The following is a 22,421-nucleotide window of genomic DNA, read 5'->3' as shown; positions in this document are numbered from 1 at the left end:
CGGAGGCTCTGAATGATTATGCCGCGACGATTGGTCTCGTCCGCCCGTCCGTCGCGGCGATCGTCGGCGGATGCCAAATATCGATGGCGACGTGAGCTCCTCGCTCTCGTAGAGAGAGGACGACTCGGGGAGAGAGAGAGAGAGAGGGGATGAGTCGGAGAGAGAGAGAGGGGATGAGTCGGAGAGAGGGAGAGCAACTCAGAGGCAGCAGGAGAAGGAATCAGAGACGAGGAACGGGAAGGCAGCAGCAGCCACGCGGTTAGCAATCGGAGCTCCCAGCGATTACCCCCCCCCCCCCCAAGCTGTGCGGACCTCTATATATGTGTAGGTCTTATCGGCCCAATTAATGATGAATGTTGGTTACATGCGAGAGGACGAAACCGAGGTGTCTCGGAGATAACCCACGCGTGCGTGCGAGGGGGGAACACTCTATCCCGCACGGATGACACGGGTGCGGTCTGCAGTATGTTTGTACGTTTTGTTGAACGTCTTTCGAAACCGTAGGTTAGCCAACCGTGATTATTTCGGAGGGTGCGTTGGAAAGGACGACATACTGAACTCTACAACAACAAGCAGTTACCAAGAAATGAGTTTGTCGATCTAGATGACGATGATGATGATGATTTAGAAGCGCATCATAGCTCCCAGTGGCTTTCTCATATTGGAAGGAAGAAGTCATGTATGCCTCCCTTACATCCTCAGTGACGTAGTAACTACATCAACAGTGTCGTAGTAACTACATCAACAGTGGCGTAGTAACTACATCAACAGTGGCGTAGTAACTACATCAACAGTGGCGTAGTAACTGCATCATCAGTGTCGTAGTAACTACATCAACAGTGGCGTAGTAACTACATCATCAGTGGCATAGTAACTACATCATCAGTGGTATAGTAACTACATTATCAGTGGTGTAGTAACTACATTATCAGTGGTGTAGTAACTACATTATCAGTGGTGTAGTGACTACATTAGCAATGGTGTAGTAACTACATCAACAGTGTCGTATTAACTACATCAACAGTGTCGTAGTAACTGCATCAACAGTGTCGTAGTAACTACATCAACAGTGGCGTAGTAACTGCATTATCAGTGGTGTAGTAACTACATTATCAGTGGTGTAGTAATTACATCATCAGTGGTGTAGTGACTACATTAACAGTGGTGTAGTAACTACATCATCAGTGGTGTAGTAACTACATTTTCAGTGGTGTAGTATCTACACCATCAGTGGTGTAGTAACTGCATTATCAGTGGCGTAGTAACTACATTATCAGTGGTGTAGTAACTACACCATCAGTGGTGTAGTAACTACATTATCAGTGGCGTAGTAACTACATTATCAGTAGTGTAGTAACTACATTATCAGTGGTGTAGTAACTACATTAACAATGGTGTAGTAACTACATTATCAGTGTCGTAGTAACTACATCAACAGTGGCGTAGTAACTACATCAACAGTGGCGTAGTAACTACCTCATCAGTGGCGTAGTAACTACATCATCAGTGGTGTAGTAACTGCATTATCAGTGGTGTAGTAACTACATCAACAGTGGCGTAGTAACTACATCATCAGTGGTGTAGTAACTGCATCATCAGTGGTGTAGTAACTACATTATCAGTGGTGTAGTAACTACATTATCAGTGGTGTAGTAACTACATTATCAGTGGTGTAGTGACTACATTATCAATGGTGTAGTAACTACATTATCAGTGTTGTAGTGACTACATTATCAGTGGTGTAGTAACTACATTATCAGTGGTGTAGTAACTACATTATCAGTGGTGTAGTAACTACATTATCAGTGGTGTAGTAACTACATTATAAGTGGTGTAGTGACTACATTATCAATGGTGTAGTAGCTACATCATCAGTGGTGTAGTAACTACATTATCAGTGGCGTAGTAACTACAGTATCAGTAGTGTAGTAACTACATTATCAGTGGTGTAGTGACTACATTATCAATGGTGTAGTAACTACATCATCAGTGACGTAGTAACTACATTATCAGTGGTGTAGTAACTACATTATCAGTGGCGTAGTAACTACATTATCAGTGTCGTAGTAACTACATCATCAGTAGTGTAGTAACTACATCATCTGTGACGTAGCAACTACATTTTTAGTGGTGTAGTCACTACATTATCAGTGTCGTAGTAACTACATCATCAGTGACGTAGTAACTACATCATCAGTGGCGTAGTAACTACACTATCAGTGGCGTAGTAACTACACTATCAGTGACGTAGTAACTACATCATCAGTGGTGTAGTAACTACATCATCAGTGGTGTAGTAACTACATCATCAGTGGTGTAGTAACTACATTATCAGTGATGTAGTAACTACATCATCAGTGGTGTAGTAATTACATTATCAGTGATGTAGTAACTACATTATACTGGTAGGAACCTCCTGGTTACACCAACCCACAGGGGATTATTGTGTCCGTCCGTCCGTCGTGCATCCAAAAATGGGAGGGGTGGGGCTGGGTGGAGAGGGGAGGGTGGGGAGGGGCTTGGTGGGGAGGGTGGGGCTGGGTGGGGAGGGTGGGGCTGGGTGGGGGCTGGGTGGGAGGGGTGGGGCTGGGTGGGGAGGGTGGGGCTGGGTGGGGCTGGGTGGGGAGGGTGGGGCTGGGTGGGGGCTGGGTGGGAGGGGTGGGGCTGGGTGGGGAGGGTGGGGCTGGGTGGGGCTGGGTGGGGAGGGTGGGGCTGGGTGGGAGGGGTGGGGCTGGGTGGGGGCTGGGTGGGTGGGGAGGGGCTGGTCACCCCGTGGTGCCCTTATAAAACTCAACGTTTAACCTACTCACGCCGGCTTGTGCCCGCCCTCACAGTCGGGAATATTGTGCGGAATACACCACGTGGTGCCCCCGTTGACCCTGGCCATTGAGCGAGCAACTCAACGTTCCTACCAGCTCCCTCCGCAGGAATGTGTTCAGTGGTGTTGTAACTACATTATCAGTGACGTAGTAACTACATCATCAGTGGTGTAGTAACTACATCATCAGTGGTGTAGTAACTACATCATCAGTGGTGTAGTAACTACATCATCAGCTCAGAGATGGGGGGTCGGGGGGGGGGGTGTCCCAATAATTAAATCGCCTCTTCGCCCGATCGCCAAATGGTGACTGCTACGAATTAAAATCGTACAACAACAAAAACACAAATGTTTGCATTTAAAAAAATCAGGACTTTGTTCCTTCATTGTTTCACAATGTTGTCGACGCCGGATATCGTGGTGGTGTTTGTCGAGGGTGGTCGGGGATGGTGGCGAGGCGGTTTTGTTAACAGCACCGTCTGCGTGTGGTCCACCAACCCCACCACCACCAGCAGCAACAGCAGCAGCTGCAGCCTAACTCGCAAGCTGCCTGCTGCACCCACAGCAGTTGCGGGGATTCGCGTTTGGCCACGGTGCAGCGAGAAGCTCAACAGCCAGCAGGTAGCCCGGTTACCATTAGACTCCATCTCGCTCTGCGGTCCCCTACATATAGTGAAGTTGTATGTCACACAGTTACGTGGTTTGAGCGATGGGTGGTTGATTGATGGTGACGATGGTGATGGCGACGACGACGGTTTGTGATGTCGAGAATCTCGTTGATTATTTTGCAATGCTCGGGATTAGTTGTGACGATGATGATGGCGCTGATGATGGTGATGATGATGGCGGTGATGATGGTGATGATGGCGGTGATGATGGTGATGATGGCGGTGATGGCGGTGATGATGGTGATGATGGCGGTGATGATGGCGGTGATGATGGTGATGATGGCGGTGATGATGGCGATGATGGCGGTGATGATGGTGATGATGGTGATGATGGCGGTGATGATGGTGATGATGGAGGTGATGATGGTGATGATGGCGGTGATGATGGTGATGATGGCGGTGATGATGGTGATGATGGCGATGATGACGGCGATGATGATGACTACAGCGATGGTGACAACGATGGTGACGATGATGATGATGATGGTGGTGAGGATGACGATGGTGGTGAGGATGACGATGGTGACGACGATGATGATGGTGACAATGATGACGATGATGATAACGATGATGATGGTGACGATGATGACGTATGATGATAACGATGATGATGGTGACGATGATGATGGTGGCGATGATGACGATGATGATGATGATGGTGACGATGATGATGACGATGATGATGGTGGCGGTGATGATGATGATGGTGATGATGACGATGATGACGATGGTGATGATGACGATGTTGACGATGGTGATGTTGACGATGTTGACGATGGTGATGATGACGATGATGACGATGGTCATGTTGACGATGGTGATGTTGACGATGTTGACGCTGGTGGTGATGACGATGATGGCGATGGTCATGTTGACGATGGTGACGATTGTGATGATGACGATGTTGACGATGGTGATGTTGACGATGTTGACGCTGGTGGTGATGACGATGATGGCGATGGTCATGTTGACGATGGTGACGATTGTGATGATGACGATGGTGACGATGGTGAGGACGAGCATGGTGATGCTGACGGTGATGATGATGATGATGATAACAGTGATTATGATGATTATATATTCTCTATCTCGGCGAAGATGCTTTTGTATACAATACGAACAAGGGAGTGGGGTGTGGTTGGGGGGATTATTTTTTTGCGGAATAAAACAAAAATCACTTTTAAATAAAAGTACAAAAAAATATAATGAGGAGCTGAAAGAGATCTGGGTGGGGGGGGGGGTGGCGGGGGTTGGAGATGAAGAAGAAAACTGCTCCACACTTTACTCACTGCTGTATATATTTGTGTAAATAAATATCGTCCTATTCACGAATAAAGTGATACAAACACTGGTGCTGTGAGTGGTGAGTTTGCGGGGTGAGGTGAGTGGTGAGTGTGGGGGGTGAGTGTGGGGGGTGAGGTTAGTGGTGAGTGTGGGGGGTGAGTGTGGGGGGTGAGGTTAGTGGTGAGTGTGGGGGGTGAGGTGAGTGGTGAGTGTGGGGGGTGAGTGTGGGGGGTGAGGTTAGTGGTGAGTGTGGGGGGTGAGGTGAGTGGTGAGTGTGGGGGGTGAGTGTGGGGGTGAGGTTAGTGGTGAATGTGGGGGGTGAGGTGAGTGGTGAGTGTGGGGGTGAGGTTAGTGGTGAGTGTGGAGGTGAGGTTAGTGGTGAGTGTGGGGGGTGAGGTTAGTGGTGAGTGTGGGGGGTGAGGTTAGTGGTGAGTGTGGGGGGTGAGGTTAGTGGTGAGTGTGGGGGGTGAGTGTGGGGGGTGAGGTTAGTGGTGAGTGTGGAGGTGAGGTGAGTGGTGAGTGTGGGGGTGAGGTTAGTGGTGAGTGTGGGGGTGAGGTTAGTGGTGAGTGTGGGGGTGAGGTGAGGTTAGTGGTGAGTGTGGGGGTGAGGTTAGTGGTGAGTGTGGGGGTGAGGTTAGTGGTGAGTGTGGGGGTGAGGTTAGTGGTGAGTGTGGGGGTGAGGTTAGTGGTGAGTGTGGAGGTGAGGTGAGTGGTGAGTGTGGGGGTGAGGTTAGTGGTGAGTGTGGGGGGTGAGGTGAGTGGTGAGTGTGGGGTTGAGGTTAGTGGTGAGTGTGGGGGGTGAGGTGAGTGGTGAGTGTGGGGGGTGAGGTGAGTGGTGAGTGTGGGGGGTGAGTGTGGGGGTGAGGTTAGTGGTGAGTGTGGGGGGTGAGGTGAGTGGTGAGTGTGGGGGTGAGGTTAGTGGTGAGTGTGGAGGTGAGGTTAGTGGTGAGTGTGGGGGGTGAGGTTAGTGGTGAGTGTGGGGGTGAGGTTAGTGGTGAGTGTGGAGGTGAGGTTAGTGGTGAGTGTGGGGGGTGAGGTTAGTGGTGAGTGTGGAGGTGAGGTGAGTGGTGAGTGTGGGGGGTGAGGTTAGTGGTGAGTGTGGGGGGTGAGGTTAGTAGTGAGTGTGGGGGGTGAGGTTAGTGGTGAGTGTGGAGGTGAGGTGAGTGGTGAGTGTGGGGGTGAGGTTAGTGGTGAGTGTGGGGGTGAGGTTAGTGGTGAGTGTGGGGGTGAGGTTAGTAGTGAGTGTGGGGGTGAGGTTAGTGGTGAGTGTGGGGGTGAGGTGAGGTTAGTGGTGAGTGTGGGGGTGAGGTGAGGTTAGTGGTGAGTGTGGGGGTGAGTTTGCGGGGTGAGGTTAGTGGTGAGTGTGGGGGGTGAGGTGAGTGGTGAGTGTGGGGAGTGAGTGTGGGGGTGAGGTTAGTGGTGAGTGTGGGGGTGAGGTTAGTGGTGAGTGTGGAGGTGAGGTTAGTGGTGAGTGTGGGGGGTGAGGTGAGTGGTGAGTGTGGAGGTGAGGTGAGTGGTGAGTGTGGGGGTGAGGTTAGTGGTGAGTGTGGGGGTGAGGTTAGTGGTGAGTGTGGGGGTGAGGTGAGGTTAGTGGTGAGTGTGGGGGTGAGTTTGCGGGGTGAGGTTAGTGGTGAGTGTGGGGGGTGAGGTGAGTGGTGAGTGTGGGGAGTGAGTGTGGGGGTGAGGTTAGTGGTGAGTGTGGGGGTGAGGTTAGTGGTGAGTGTGGAGGTGAGGTTAGTGGTGAGTGTGGGGGTGAGGTTAGTGGTGAGTGTGGGGGTGAGGTGAGGTTAGTGGTGAGTGTGGGGGTGAGGTTAGTGGTGAGTGTGGGGGGTGAGGTGAGTGGTGAGTGTGGGGGTGAGGTTAGTGGTGAGTGTGGGGGTGAGGTGAGGTTAGTGGTGAGTGTGGGGGTGAGGTGAGGTTAGTGGTGAGTGTGGGGGTGAGGTTAGTGGTGAGTGTGGGGGTGAGTGTGGGGGGTGAGGTTAGTGGTGAGTGTGGAGGTGAGGTTAGTGGTGAGTGTGGGGGGTGAGGTGAGTGGTGAGTGTGGGGGTGAGGTTAGTGGTGAATGTGGGGGGTGAGGTTAGTGGTGAGTGTGGGGTTGAGGTTAGTGGTGAGTGTGGGGAGGTGAGGTTAGTGGTGAGTGGGGGGTGAGGTTAGTGGTGAGTGTGGGGGTGAGGTTAGTGGTGAGTGTGGGGTTGAGGTTAGTGGTGAGTGTGGGGGGGGTGAGGTGAGTGGTGAGTGTGGGGGGTGAGTGTGGGGGGTGAGGTTAGTGGTGAGTGTGGAGGTGAGGTTAGTGGTGAGTGTGTGGGGTGAGGTTAGTGGTGAGTTTGCGGGGTGAGGTTCGTGGTGAGTGTAGGGGTGAGCTTGGTGGTGAGTGTGGGGGTGAGGTTAGTGGTGAGTGTGGGGGGTGAGGTTAGTGGTGAGTGTGGGGTTGAGGTTAGTGGTGAGTGTGGGGGGGGTGAGGTGAGTGGTGAGTGTGGGGGGTGAGGTTAGTGGTGAGTGTGGGGGGTGAGGTTAGTGGTGAGTGTGGGGGGTGAGGTGAGTGGTGAGTGTGGAGGGTGAGGTTAGTGGTGAGTGTGGGGGTGAGGTTCGTGGTGAGTGTAGGGGTGAGCTTGGTGGTGAGTGTGGGGGTGAGGTTAGTGGTGGTAGGGGTGAGCTTGGTGGTGAGTGTGAGGGGTGAGAGGGAGTGAGGTGAGGGCGAGTGAGGTGGGAGAGAATGGAAGAGATACGTGAGAGATAGGAAGAGAGAGATAGCGTGAACATACTGGGCGAGATCAGTAGACGTCAGAGGGGAGAGCAAAGGGAGAGAGTGAGACGGGGACGGAGGGGTGAGGAGGGGCTTGAAGCGATCCACGCCCACGGCAATTATCTCCTTATTAAATCATTTAACCTCCAACAACACCGACACACACACACAGATACACACACACAGATACACACACAGATACACACACACACAGATACACACACACACAGATACACACACACACAGATACACACACACACAGATACACACACACACAGATACACACACACACAGATACACACACACAGATACACACACACACAGATACACACACACACAGATACACACACACACAGATACACACACACACAGATACACACACAGATACACACACACACAAATATGCACACAGATACACACGCAAATACACAACAACAACAACCGCCATTCGCCACTAAGTGGCGGTGACGTCACCACGACGCTTGTGCCAGGCTATGTGCACCCTGAGGCCACGTGAAGTGTTGAACGCCCGCTGGCAGGAGGTCACGGGGCAGACCCAGCAGGTGCCACGGGTCGACTGACTGAGATGACTGGCTGATGCACCACCTGTGCCCCCTACTGTGCCAATCTGCTGTGCTTTAGCCACCCGGCGCTCCGCTCGTTGTTGTGAACGTCGCTCCTCCGCCCTCCGATGTTGTTGGAGGGCGACTGCCTCCAACTGCCCAGTAGCATCCTTCACGAGCCTCCTCCACAGAGGCCGATCTTGACACCGCTGGTACCAGTCATCGGCAAGTCCACTCAGCTCCACGTCCTCCTGTACCACATCAATCCATCTCTTCTCTAGCCCGTGCCGCGCCCGCTTAGCCCCCTCAATCCGGCCAAACAAAAGCTGTTTCGGCATGCGGTGGCTGGGCATGCGGGCTACATGACCCAGCCATCGCAGCCTTGCCTGCCGGAGGAGCTCACCGATGGGACCCTGCCCAGATCTTTCAAGGATTTGTGAGCTCCTCACACAATCCAGTCTGGTTAAACCCAGGATGGATCGTAGGCAGGCCAGCCTAAATGTTTCTAACCGGCGAAGATGTTCCATTAGGGGGGTCCACGTTTCGCAAGCGTAGAGAAGGGAGGGAATGACCGTAGCCGAGAAGACCTGAAGCTTAGTGCGGAGCGACAGACCAGGTAGCTTCCACACAGCGTTACGCAACCGATGAAAAGATATTGCCACTCGACTGATTCGGAGTGAGACCTCTGCTGTTAAACTGGAGCCAGTCATAAGCACACTGCCCAGGTATGGGAAACTCTCCACTCTCTCCACAACTGCCCCATCACCGATTGGGAGTTGTGGGGGTGGAGTGTCCGATGGTACAAAATACCCAGGCAGGTGCTTAGTTTTGGTGGGGCTGATGGTAAGGCCCCACCTCTTAGTGGCATGCTCTAATCTCAGCAGCAGCGTCTCCAACTCCTCCTCTGACTGAGCAGCTATTACCAAATCATCAGCATACATAACGTGGTTGAGCAATAGGGAGCCATCCCTTGACCGCACCCGGGCATCGATTAGCCTCCCATTATATCTGTACCATATGGAGATTCCCCCGGTACAGCTATTGAAGGCTTCACGAACTACGTGGTCAAAATAGATGTTAAATAATGTGGGAGCCAGAGGACATCCCTGTCGCACCCCAAGGTGTACAGGGAATGGCTCTGACTCCCGGCCACGTAGTTTTACCCAGGCCCGCTCACCATCATGAAGGTCCTTAATGATCGTGAGCAGAGGGTCAGGTACTCCAAAAGCACGAAGAACGACCCAGAGCCCAGGCCTACTGATGGTATCATAGGCCTTGACCAGGTCAATAAAGCAGAGATGTAGGTCTTGTTGGAATTCCCTACACCTCTGCTGTAGCAGACGGACAGAAAATATGGCATCTGTGCAGGACCGCCCTTTCCTGAAACCACAGATACACACACAGATACACACACACAGATACACACATACACAAAGACACACAGATGCACACAGACACACACACAAATACACACAGACGCACATATACACACACATACACACACATATACACACAGATATACACACGCGCAGATACACACACGCGCCATGATGTACAGATATATGTACAAAGACAAATATCCCCGTATAGTCTCACAGCCTGTTGGGGCAAGTGCTGTTAGCGAGTAGCAGCATGGATGAAGGGTGCACACACACACACGTGTACACTCACTCACCATTCATTCACTCACCCATTCGCCCACCCACTCACCTACTCACTCATCTATTCACTCAACCACCAAATAATTAAAAGCCAAAGATCCCCTGTATAGCCTCAACACACTGTTGGGGCAAGTGCTGTTCGCGAGTGTTCACTCACTCATTCACTCAGTCATTCACTCATTCATTCACTCACTCAGGCCTGTGCTCTGGGTTGTTCTTCGTGCTTTGGAGTCCCTGACTCTCTGCTCAAAATCATTAAGAACCTTCATGATGGTGAGCGGGCCCCGGGTAAAACTACGTGGCTGGGAGTCTGAGCCATTCCCTGTTCACCTTTGGTTGCGACAGAGATGTCCTCTGGCTCCCACATTATTTAACATATTTTTCGACCACGTAGTTCCTGAAGCCTTCTATGGCTGTATTGTAGGAATCTCCATCAATGGGAGGCTGATCGATGCCCGGGTGCAGTCAAGAAATATCTCCCTATTGGACAACCATGTTATGTATCCCGATGATTTGGTGATTGCTGCTCACTGAGAGGAGTTGGAGGCGCTGCTGCTGAACCTGGGCCCTCTCTTCTCTATGCTTGTGAAACATGGACCCCCCTGATGGAACATATTCGCTGGTTAGAAACATTTAGGCTGGCCTGCCTACCATCCATCATGGGTATAACCAGGCAGGATTGTGTGAAGAGCTCACAAATCCTTGAAAGATCTGGACAAAGCCCCATTGGTGAGCTCCTCCGGCAGGCAAGTCTGCGTTGGCTGGGTCATGTAGCCTGCATGACTAGTGACCGCCTGCCTAAACAGCTTTTGTTCAGCCGGATAAAGGGGGCTAATCCGGCGCGATATGAGCTAGAGAAGAGATGGAGTGATGTGGTACAGGAGGACGTGAAACTGAGTGAACTTGCCTACGATTGGTACCAGCGGTGTCAAGATCAGCCTCTGTGGAGGAGGCTCGTGAAGGACGCTGCTAGTGGGCAGTTGGAGGCAGTCGCCCTCCAACAACAATGGAGGGCATGGGTGTGACGCCCACAAAAACGAGCCGGGTAGCTCAAACACAGCAAGTTGGCACAGTAGGGAGCATTGTGGTGCTCTTGGGTTTAGTAGGTTGGTGAAGAGTGCTGGTGCTGAACGGGGCTGATAGAGCTGCTATTGTAGTGACCCTGGTAGAGAGTTCTTGAGTTTAGTAGGCTGGTGGAGAGTGCTGGCACTGAACGGGTCTGATAGGGCTGCTATTGTAGTCACCCTGGTAGAGAGTGATTGAGTTTAGTAGGCTGGTGGAGAGGGCTGGCACTGAACGGGGCTGATCGAGCTGCTATTGTAGTTACCCTTATAGAGAATTATTGAGTTTAGTAGGCTGGTGGAGAGTGCTGGCACTGAACGGGGCTGATAGTACTGCTCTTGTAGTTACCGTGGTAGAGAGTGCTTGAGTTTAGCAGGCTGGTGGAGAGTGCTGGCACTGAACCGGCCTGATAGGGCTACTATTGTAGTCACCCTGATAGAGAGTGCTTGAGTTTAGTAGGCTGGTGGAGAGTGCTGGCACTGAACGGGGCTAATAGGGCTACTATTGGAATGACGACCGACACACGTATCTCAATTCATTAAGAGCCTTTATTGTGGACACGAACACTCTCCTCAAGCACTGCTCAGTCGCCTTTCCAAGCATCCCCTCCCCTTGTGCTTCCCCTTTGCTATCCCTCGAGGCCCCCTTTCTCGACGGTTACCTGACTTGCTTTCCTCAGCCAGTCCCTGGTCAACCCCTTTTTTAACGACTCTCGACCGCTCTCCTGTCAGTCAACCTTCATTGCCCGGGCCCTTCACATTTGTATCTTTCCTCCAATCTCTTAAATTCTCTGCCTCCAGCTAATCCCTTTCCAGGCCTCTCTGTACCTCCTCTTTCTCCGTTATCCACTCCACGTGGTCACTCTCAGACTAGGGGGACCAACGGAAGGCCTTGTTTCGCTTCTTGACTGCTCATATTTGCCCACGCAGCATTACGCACTATGTCAGGCAAGTCGCCTGTTGTGTTTCGGTCTCTACACAATTATAGTGCCATCGTAGAGAGTGCTGGTACTGAATGGGTCTGGGTAGGTTTGATATTACAATACCGTGGAAGAGAGTGGTCAAGTTTCGTGGGCTGGTAGAGAGTGCTTGAGTTTAGTCGGCTGGTAGAGAGTGCTGGAACTGAACAAGTCTGATAGGGCTGCTATTGTAGCTACTCTTGAAGAGAGTGCTTGAGTTTAGTAGGTTGGTGGAGAGTGCTGGCACTGACCGGGGATGATAGGGCTGCTATTGTAGTTACCCTGGTAGAGAGTGCTTGGGTTTCGTAGGCTGGTGAAGAGTGCTGGTGCTGAATGGGTCTGATAGGGCTGCTATTGCAGTTACCCTTATAGAGAATTCTTGAGTTTAGTAGGCTGGTGGAGAGTGCTGGCACTGAACGGGGCTGATAGTACTGCTCTTGTAGTTACCGTGGTAGAGAGTGCTTGAGTTTAGCAGGCTGGTGGAGAGTGCTGGTACTGAATGGGTCTGGATAGGTTTGATATTACAATACCGTGGAAGAGGGTGGTCAAGTTTCGTGGGCTGGTAGAGAGTGCTTGAGTTTAGTCGGCTGGTAGAGAGTGATGGCACTGAGAGGGCCTGGAAGGTCCATTACCGGACCTTGGAAGAGAGTACAGTACTTGAGTTTAAAAGGCTGGTAGAGAGTGGCGGCACTGAATGGGCTTGGTCGGTCTGCGATTACAAGACCCTGGCAGTGAGTGCTTGAGATTAGTCGGCTGGTAGAGAGTCATTGGATTTAGTAGGCTAATAGAGAGTGCTGGCACTGAACGGGCCTGGTAGGGCTGCTATTATAGGACCCTGGCAGAGAGTACTTGAGTTTATTGGGCTGGTAGAGAGTGCTGGCACTGACCGGGCCTGATATGGCTGCTATTATGGGCACACTATGTGTGAAGGAATTAGTATTTTGAGACGCTGGTAGAGAGTACTGGGACTGAAGGTGGGCTGGTGGAGAGTACTGGGAGGGGGGAAAGGGGCACGCGCGTGAGAAACAGGAAAGGGGGCAGAGACAATGGGAAGTCGGTGGCACGGGCAGAGGAAGTGCTAAGGAGCGAGATGGAGGTGAGTCGTTCGCACGCAATGCGTGCTGGGTGGCTGTTAGAGGGAGTGTCAACCCCCGTGAGAGTTATGGGGGTTCATAGGCCCCTCACTCATGGAGGTAAATAATAACTCCCCCCCTGGGACCACTGATGAAACACTAAATGTCGAGACCGGTCCTTGTCGATTAACCTCTGGCAGTCCACCAGCATTGGTTCAATCAGTGCCTAACTCTGCTACCACTGATGAGACACTGAATGTCGAAGCCAGTTCAGCGATAAGTGGTGATAAGAGATGGTGGGTGAGGTGAGAGAGCGGAAGAGAGATGGTGTGGGAGAGAGAGGGGTAGAGCGGCGTTGTAATAGAGCGAGGTGCAGTGTGTGCGCAAGAGAGAGAAATGGCGAGAGAGGTGGTGAGTGAGTGAGAGAGATGGTGAGAGAGGAGCATGAATGAGCGAGAGATGGTGAGAGAGAGAAATAGCGTGAGTGAGAGAGATATGGTGAGAGAGAGAGCATGAGTGAGGGAAATGGTGAGAGGCAGAGCGTGAATGAGAGGGAGATGGTGAGAGAGAACGTGAGACGGTGGCGCACCAATACGTGGAGTGCTAGAGCCTGAACACGCTGTTCCAGGTCCTCAGAAACATCATCCTGAGGTTCAGCTTCCACTTCTCCCCGACGGTGCTCATCTTTGGACACCCAAAAGGCGACGGACCCCAACATCTTCAGGGGCTGGTCAACGTGCTCGTCGGCTACACCAAGCTCGCCATATACAGGGCGAGGAAGGTGGCCCTGGAGGGGCAACGTCCGGCCAGCAGCCTGGGCATCTTCAGTGCTCCGGACGGAGCCAGGGAGTGGCTGGAGTTCCGCCGTGCGCGGCTGACCCACGCCGTGCCGGCCTTCAAGAAGTAGTGGGCGCTGGAGGAGGCCGTGTGCTCGGTGGCAGATGACGGTAGAGAGCTCCGCGTGCAGACACGAGCTACCCGTCGGAGGCCGTAGGACTGCGAGAAGGGCTGGGTGCAGATGCAGCACTTGTCGTAGTTTAGTAAAACAAATAGAAAACAGGGGGAACATAGAGAGAGATAATAGCGGGAGGGGGGTGTAGAGAGAGAGAGGGGGTGGAGAGATAGGGAAGGGGTAAAGAGGAGGAGCAGAGTGTCCTTCTTCCTGTTGATGCTTTGTGTCTACGAAGAAAGAAGCACAGATTGATTTTTTTTTCAAAATGGAAAGCACGGAAAATCTTTAATTTTAAAAGGAGGTGGGAGGGGGAGCACGTAAAGCAAAGCAATGGAAAAAAACGAAACGATGAACAAGGCAACGTGCCGACTAAACCGAGCATCTTCTTTCTTCCTATGATCGTAAAAGAGAGAGAGAGATGGTGAGTGAGAGAGAGATGGTGAGCGAGAGAGAGATGGCGAGCGAGAGAGAAATGGTGAGAGGTGGAGAGAGTGAGGGAGATGGCGAGCGAGAGAGGGAAATGGTGAGAGGTGGAGAGAGCGATGGTGTGATAGAGAGATGGTGAGTGGGAAAGAAAGAGATGGAGAGAGAAATTGTGAAAGAGAGAGCATTAGTCAGAGAGTGCGTGAATGAGTGAGAAGGACGTAGAGAGAGGGAGAGAGAGAAAGGGAAGAGAGAGAGAGAGAGAAGGGAGGGAGGTAGAGAGAGAGGGAGAGAGAGGTAGGTGACTTGCGAGGGTTGTTTTACAGGAATCACAATTCCCGGTCCGCCTGTTTTTCCTGTTGATTTTACAACGGCGAGGCCATGGGCAGTAATCTAAGCACACAAATGCAAAGGTCCCCCGTATAGCTTTCGCAGAATTTTGGGGCAAGTGCCGTTTTGGCAAAGGCCGGTTTCGGTGGCCAGCACCACGCGCCCGACCGCCTTTGTCTCCCCTGTGCCGATGTGTTTTTTATTCTCAACTTACACAGCAACCAGGGTACTCATTTAAGGCCGAGTTGACCTAGGGGAGGCCCGGAACCGGTACAGATAATAACCGTCACTCGCGTTAGTGGCGGCCGTGAGCGTGGCTCGCCGGGTTCGTCGCGCAGCGCGCTAACCACTGCGCCACCGCTCCCCATTTGCCACGCTGGGTACCACGGAGCGTGGCAAACGCCGCTAAATGCATTCACGAAGTAGCCCATGTCTCGATCACGAATGTGCCCGATAGCAAGGGCTTGGTGGTAGCTTCTTAAAAGAGGCGGTCGTTATGTAAGCGCAAGAAAGTGTGCTGTTTTTGTTGCTCCAGAGTGTCGTTGTGGGGATCATCATCATCATCACGTGACCTCGTAAGACTGCGACGCCATCGTCCATCACTCTCGTAGAGAGAGAGGACGACTCAGAGAGAGGACGACTCGGAGAGAGAGAGGACGACTCAGAGAAAGAGGACGACTCGGAGAGAGAGGACGACTCAGAGAGAGAGAGGACGACTCAGAGAGAGAGGACGACTCAGAGAGAGAGGACGACTCAGAGAGAGAGAGGACGACTCAGAGAGAGAGGATGACTCGGAGAGAGAGAGGACGACTCAGAGAGAGAGGATGACTCGGAGAGAGAGAGGACGACTCAGAGAGAGAGGACGACTCAGAGAGAGAGAGGACGACTCAGAGCGAGAGGACGTCTCGGACAGAGAGAGGACGACTCGTAGAGAGAGAGGACGACTCAGAGAGAGAGGACGACTCAGACAGAGAGAGGACGACTCAGAGAGAGAGGCCGACTCAGAGAGAGAGGACGACTCGGAGAGAGAGAGAGAGAGGACGACTCAGAGAGAGAGGACGACTCAGAAAGAAAGAGGACGACTCAGAGAGAGAGGACGACTCAGAGCGAGAGGACGTCTCGGACAGAGAGAGGACGACTCAGAGAGAGAGAGGACGACTCAGAGCGAGAGGACGACTCGGACAGAGAGAGGACGACTCGGAGAGAGAGAGAGGACGACTCAGAGCAAGAGGACGTCTCGGACAGAGAGAGGACGACTCGTAGAGAGAGAAGATGACTCAGAGAGAGAGGACGACTCAGAGAGAGAGGGCGACTCAGAAAGAAAGAGGACGACTCAGAGAGAGAGAGGACGACTCAGAGAGAGAGGACGACTCACAGAGAGAGAGGACGACTCAGAGCGAGAGGACGTCTCGGACAGAGAGAGGACGACTCGGAGAGAGAGAGGACGACTCGGAGAGAGAGAGGACGACTCAGATAGAGAGAGGACGACTCGAAGTCATCTTGCTGTAGTGTCATAACAGTGATGAGCGTTTACCCACGTGGTAGGAGGAACCCGGAGCACATGGAGAAAACCCACGTGTGCGAGGGGGAAACGCTATATCTCCATACAGTCGAAACAGATGGAGATTCGTGAACGCAAACCCGCGAGTAGGAAGGGAGTTTCACAACATCACCTGTGTGTGTGTGTGATCCACCAACCCCGCGCTCCACAACAGTGCTGGACTGCAGGCAGCCACGTGCAGCAGCGTAGCCGCCACCACCACCGCCCGGCCAGCGGTGGCAGTGGTACCGACTAATCAGCTATCCCTCAAGAAACTCGCAATGGCTGCAACACCATCTCGCCTCCTGCATCACAATTGTCTAGATTCGCTCCTCCATCACCAGCAGGGTCAGCTGCAACATCTCCTGCCTCCAATCTCTCCTCCGCTGGCTTCTCTCCATCACCAGCAGGGCCAGCTACAACATCTCCTGTCTCCACCCTCTCCTCCACTGGCGTCTCTCCATCACCAGCAGGGTCAGCTACAACATCTCCTGCCTCCACTCCCTCCCCCACTCGCTTCTTTCCATCACCAGCAGGGCCAGCTACAACATCTCCTGCCTCCACTCCCTCCGCCACTGGCTTCAAACCATCACCAGCAGGGCCAGCTACAACATCTCCTGCCTCCACTTTCTCCTCCACTGGCTTCTCTCCATCACCAGCCGGGCCAGCTACAACATCTCCTGTCTCCACTCCCTCCCCCACTCGCTTCTCTCCATCACCAGCAGGGCCAGCTACAACATCTCCTGCCTCCACTCCCTCCGCCACTGGCTTCAAACCATCACCAGCAGGGCCAGCTATAACATCTCCTACCTCCACTCTCTCCTCCACTGGCTTCTCTCCATCACCAGCAGGGCCAGCTACAACATCTCCTGTCTCCAGGAGATGTTGTAGCTGGTCCACCTTCACCATCGACTCTGTACACCAAGTACCAGGACCATGCTCCCTGCGTGTGATGAGAGCGATGTGGATCTAGTGAGTGGGTGACATCATCATCGCCAGCACCCATCGTCATCATCATCATGATCGTCACCAACTCCATCATCCCACACCTCCGAATATATTGTTTCAGTGGCGCATCATCATCACCACCACGGCGCGGTCAGTAACAGCAACTCGGGCCCCATGCACGCAGCTGAGCCTCCCCCTCGTGCTGCTGCTGCTTCCACCTCGCACCTCGCCCCGTCCCCTACCCCTCGCCTGACTCGTCTGGGCCCACTCTGTCCTGCTCCCTCGCTCTCCATCTCACCTCCACCCGCTACACCGTCTCTCCCCTGCTTCCACCCGCCCCCCCCCTTAACCCCCCCTCCCCTCTCAAGTCACGTGGCACAGTGGAGCAGCTACTGTGCCACATTCAGCACCAAGGTCGCTCTGCAACATCCCACGCGCTCCTCGCCTGCCTCTCTCTCTTCCCTCTCCCCCCTCTCTCTTCTCTTCTCCCCTCTCCCCTTTCTCTCTCTCTCTCCCCATTGCTTTGTCACTTGTTGTTCTACCCATTGTCGGCTTTGTCTCAGTGTCTCTCTCCTCTCTCGTTATTCGGATCTTAATGCCTGCACCGGTCCCTTCATTCCTCCCCACCCCGCGCTCCTCCTCCCTCCGTGTCTCTGTTGCTCGCTATCGTGACTTGCCCAACACGTGTCTCCGTCTCGCTGACTCAGTCTCTCTGTCTCTGTCTTGCTCAACTCGAGACACTGAGCCTGGGACTCGGTCTCAACTCTAGACACTGACCCTGTGACCCGGTCTCAACTCTAGACACTGACCCTGAGACCCGGTCTCAACTCTAGACACTGACCCTGAGACCCGGTCTCAACTCTAGACACTGATCCTGAGACCCGGTCTCAACTCTAGACACTGACCCTGAGACCCGGTCTCAACTCTAGACACTGACCCTGAGACCCGGTCTCTAGACACTGACCCTGAGACCCGGTCTCAACTCTAGACACTGACCCTGAGACCCGGTCTCAACTCTAGACACTGACCCTGAGACCCGGTCTCAACTCTAGATACTCACCCTGAGACCCGGTCTCAACTCTAGACACAGATCCTGAGACCCGGTCTCAACTCTAGACACTGACCCTGAGACCCGGTCTCAACTCTAGACACTGATCCTGAGACCCGGTCTCAACTCTAGACACTGACCCTGAGACCCGGTCTCAACTCTAGACACTGACCCTGAGACCCGGTCTCTAGACACTGACCCTGAGACCCGGTCTCAACTCTAGACACTGACCCTGTGACCCGGTCTCAACTCTAGACACTGACCCTGAGACCCGGTCTCAACTCTAGACACAGATCCTGAGACCCGGTCTCAACTATAGACACTGACCCTGAGACCCGGTCTCAACTCTAGACACTGACCCTGAGACCCGGTCTCAACTCTAGACACTGACCCTGAGACCCGGTCTCAACTCTAGACACTGACTCTGAGACCCGGTCTCAACTCTAGACACAGATCCTGAGACCCGGTCTCAACTCTAGACACTAACTCTGAGACCCGGTCTCTACTCTAGACACTGACTCTGAGACCCGGTCTCTACTCTAGACACTGACCCTGAGACCCGGTCTCAACTCCAGACACTGACCCTGAGACCCGGTCTCAACTCTAGACACTGACCCTGAGACCCGGTCTCAACTCTAGACACTGACCCTGAGACCCGGTCTCAACTCTAGACACTGATCCTGAGACCCGGTCTCAACTCTAGACACTGACCCTGAGACCCGGTCTCAACTCTAGACACTGACCCTGAGACCCGGTCTCAACTCTAGACACTGATCCTGAGACCCGGTCTCAACTCTAGACACTGACCCTGAGACCCGGTCTCAACTCTAGACACTGACCCTGAGACCCGGTCTCTAGACACTGACCCTGAGACCCGGTCTCAACTCTAGACACTGACCCTGTGACCCGGTCTCAACTCTAGACACTGACCCTGAGACCCGGTCTCAACTCTAGACACAGATCCTGAGACCCGGTCTCAACTCTAGACACTGACCCTGAGACCCGGTCTCAACTCTAGACACTGACCCTGAGACTCGGTCTCAACTCTAGACACTCACCCTGAGACCCGGTCTCAACTCTAGACACTGACCCTGAGACCCGGTCTCAACTCTAGACACTGACCCTGAGACCCGGTCTCAACTCTAGACACAGATCCTGAGACCCGGTCTCAACTCTCGACACTGACCCTGAGACCCGGTCTCAACTCTAGACACTGACCCTGAGACCCGGTCTCAACTCTAGACACCGACCCTGGGACCCGGTCTCAACTCTAAACACTGACCCTGAGACCCGGTCTCAACTCTAGACACTGACCCTGAGACCCGGTCTCAACTCTAGACACAGATCCTGAGACCCGGTCTCAACTCTAGACACTGACCCTGAGATCTGGTCTCAACTCTAGACACTGACCCTGGGACCCGGTCTCAACTCTAGACACTGACCCTGAGACCCGGTCTCAACTCTAGACACTGACCCTGAGACCCGGTCTCAACTCTAGACCCAGATCCTGAGACCCGGTCTCAACTCTAGACACTGACCCTGAGACCCGGTCTCAACTCTAGACACTGACCCTGAGACCTGGTCTGAACTCTAGACACAGATCCTGAGACCCGGTCTCAACTCTAGACACTGACCCTGAGATCTGGTCTCAACTCTAGACACTGACCCTGGGACCCGGTCTCAACTCTAGACACTGACCCTGAGACCCGGTCTCAACTCTAGACACTGACCCTGAGACCCGGTCTCAACTCTAGACACAGATCCTGAGACCCGGTCTCAACTCTAGACACTTATCCTGAGATCCGGTCTCAACTCTAGACACTGATCCTGAGACCCGGTCTCAACTCTAGACACAGATCCTGAGACTCGGTCTCAATTCTAGACACTGACCCTGGGACCCGGTCTCAACTCTAGACACTGACCCTGAGACCCGGTCTCAACTCGAGACATTGGCACCGAGACCCGGTCTCAACTCTAGACACTGACCCTGAGACCCGGTCTCAACTCTAGACACAGATCCTGAGACCCGGTCTCAACTCTAGACACTGACCCTGAGACCCGGTCTCAACTCGAGACATTGGCACCGAGACCCGGTCTCAACTCTAGACACTGACCCTGAGACCCGGTCTCAACTCTAGACACTGACCCTGAGACCCGGTCTCAACTCTAGACACAGATCCTGAGACCCGGTCTCAACTCTAGACACTGACCCTGGGACCCGGTCTCAACTGTAGATACTGACCCTGAGACCCAGTCTCAACTCTAGACACAGATCCTGAGATCCGGTCTCAACTCTAGACACTGACCCTGAGATCCAGTCTAAACTCTAGACCCTAACCCTGAGACCCGGTCCCAACTCTGGATACTGACCCTGAGACCCAGTCTCAACTCTCGACACTGACCCTGACTAACACTACCCATAGACTAACACTGCCCATAGTCTGAAACTACCCATAGACTAACACTACCCATAGACTAACACTACCCATAGACTCAACTCTTCCCATAGACTCAACACTGCCCATAGAGTTTAACACGTAGGATTTCGCGACCAATATTATTCATAATAAAGGTTTTTGGGTTAGATCGCGTTATTTATAATGTGTCGTAACCCTCCACCACCCGACACGGCCAATCAGCAAAAAATGTCACGTTGACAAAAGACAAATAGTTCACTACTTTAGCCCACCGGTGTGTTGAAGAGTGAATCCACAACATTTACAGTTTGAGTACGACGTTTCGCTGGTAATTACATCCAGCATCATCGGGCAATTCGCCAGAATGGTAAAGCCCTCGCTTGCTCCCGGTTTTATAAAGAGCAGCAGGGTGACGTCATCACTTAACTCATATCATTTAACTCATATCAGGTGCAGTGATTTGAGGCCTCAAATAGACTCAACACTACCCATAGATTCAACACCACCCATAGATTCAACACCGCCCATAGACTCAACACTGCCCATAGACTCAACACTGCCCATAGACTCAACACTACCCATAGACTCAACACCACCCATAGACTCAACACCGCCCATAGACTCAACACCGCCCATAGACTCAACACTACCCATAGACTCAACACTACCCATAGACTCAACACCACCCATAGACTCAACACCGCCCATAGACTCAACACTACCCATAGACTCAACACTGCCCATAGACTCAACACTGACCATAGACTAACACTACCCATAGACTAACACTACCCATAGACTCAACACTGCCCATAGACTAACACTACCCATAGACTAACTGTCTTGAGTTGAGACTGGGTCTCAAGTCAGTGTCTAGAGCTGAGACCACTTCGAACCCTGCCACCCGAGTTAGATTCTCACCCGCAGCCAACACCAAGATCAGTGACGTCATTATCGGAACTGTTGCTGGGCCCTCCCCTAGGTAGGCTTAGCCTTAAATAAATCAGTACGCGGTGCCTAATAAACCATCAACAGTGGGGAGAGGAGCGCGCTCGAGCGTGGTGCTATAGCCACACCACTCCACCTCGTGTTGCGGCCTTAATAGGTTCGCTCGCTAACAGTGCGTGCCCCTACAGTCGCCACGGTGGCAAGGAGATGTTAACTCCATCGCATGGTATACAGGAGGTCGTGGGTTTGATCGCGATCCCGACCAAAACGCCTGCTGCTGCTGTATATTTGGAGTTTGTGTGTTTCTCTCCCTCTCTCTCTCCATCTCCCCGTGGTCGCGTGGATTTTTCTCCGGGTCCTCCGGTTTATCCCCTCCACGTTTAGCATCATCACCATCATCATCACCACGCGTTTAGCGCATTTGGCCGCTGCTATCAATTCACATATGCGACGACGATGATGATGACGATGATGACGACGACGATGATGATGACGACGCTGATGACGATGATGACAATGATGACGACGATGATGACGGCGATGATGATGACGACGATGATGACGACGACGATGACAATGATGATGAGCCCACTTCGTTGCGCTCTCATTCGTGACGGCCATGGTCGCTTCAGAATAAAGAGTGACGTAGCAGCTCAGCGGGGCCTTACCTGGCGATGTGAAAATCGTTTTTACTATTCCCGGAGTGTTCTTTATTGCAAGGCCCGCGGGCCCACTGGCGGCCTTTAGTGCGGGCCCACGACAACACCCTCCATCATCATGGTGCTGCTGTCAAACCCACAGTGGTTTCACACTGACGATGTCCTATTGGTGAAGTTTAACTCCACCACCCCCACCCAACCCGCCCTCTGAAAATTAACAAAGAACGCTGCTGTAGATTATTTGGCTGCTGCTATCAATGGCCCCGTGATGATGATACAGCCACTTGTTTTGAGACGTCATTTTGTGATGGCCAGGTCAATTCTGA

The sequence above is a fragment of the Petromyzon marinus genome, chromosome 57 (assembly GCF_048934315.1).
Source record: "Petromyzon marinus isolate PM22_M1 ecotype Great Lakes invasive population chromosome 57, UKy_Petmar_22M1.pri1.0, whole genome shotgun sequence".
Classification (NCBI taxonomy): Eukaryota; Metazoa; Chordata; class Hyperoartia; order Petromyzontiformes; family Petromyzontidae; genus Petromyzon; species Petromyzon marinus.
The sequence above is the reverse complement of the archived record's forward strand: the minus strand, read 5'-3'. Positions refer to the sequence as shown.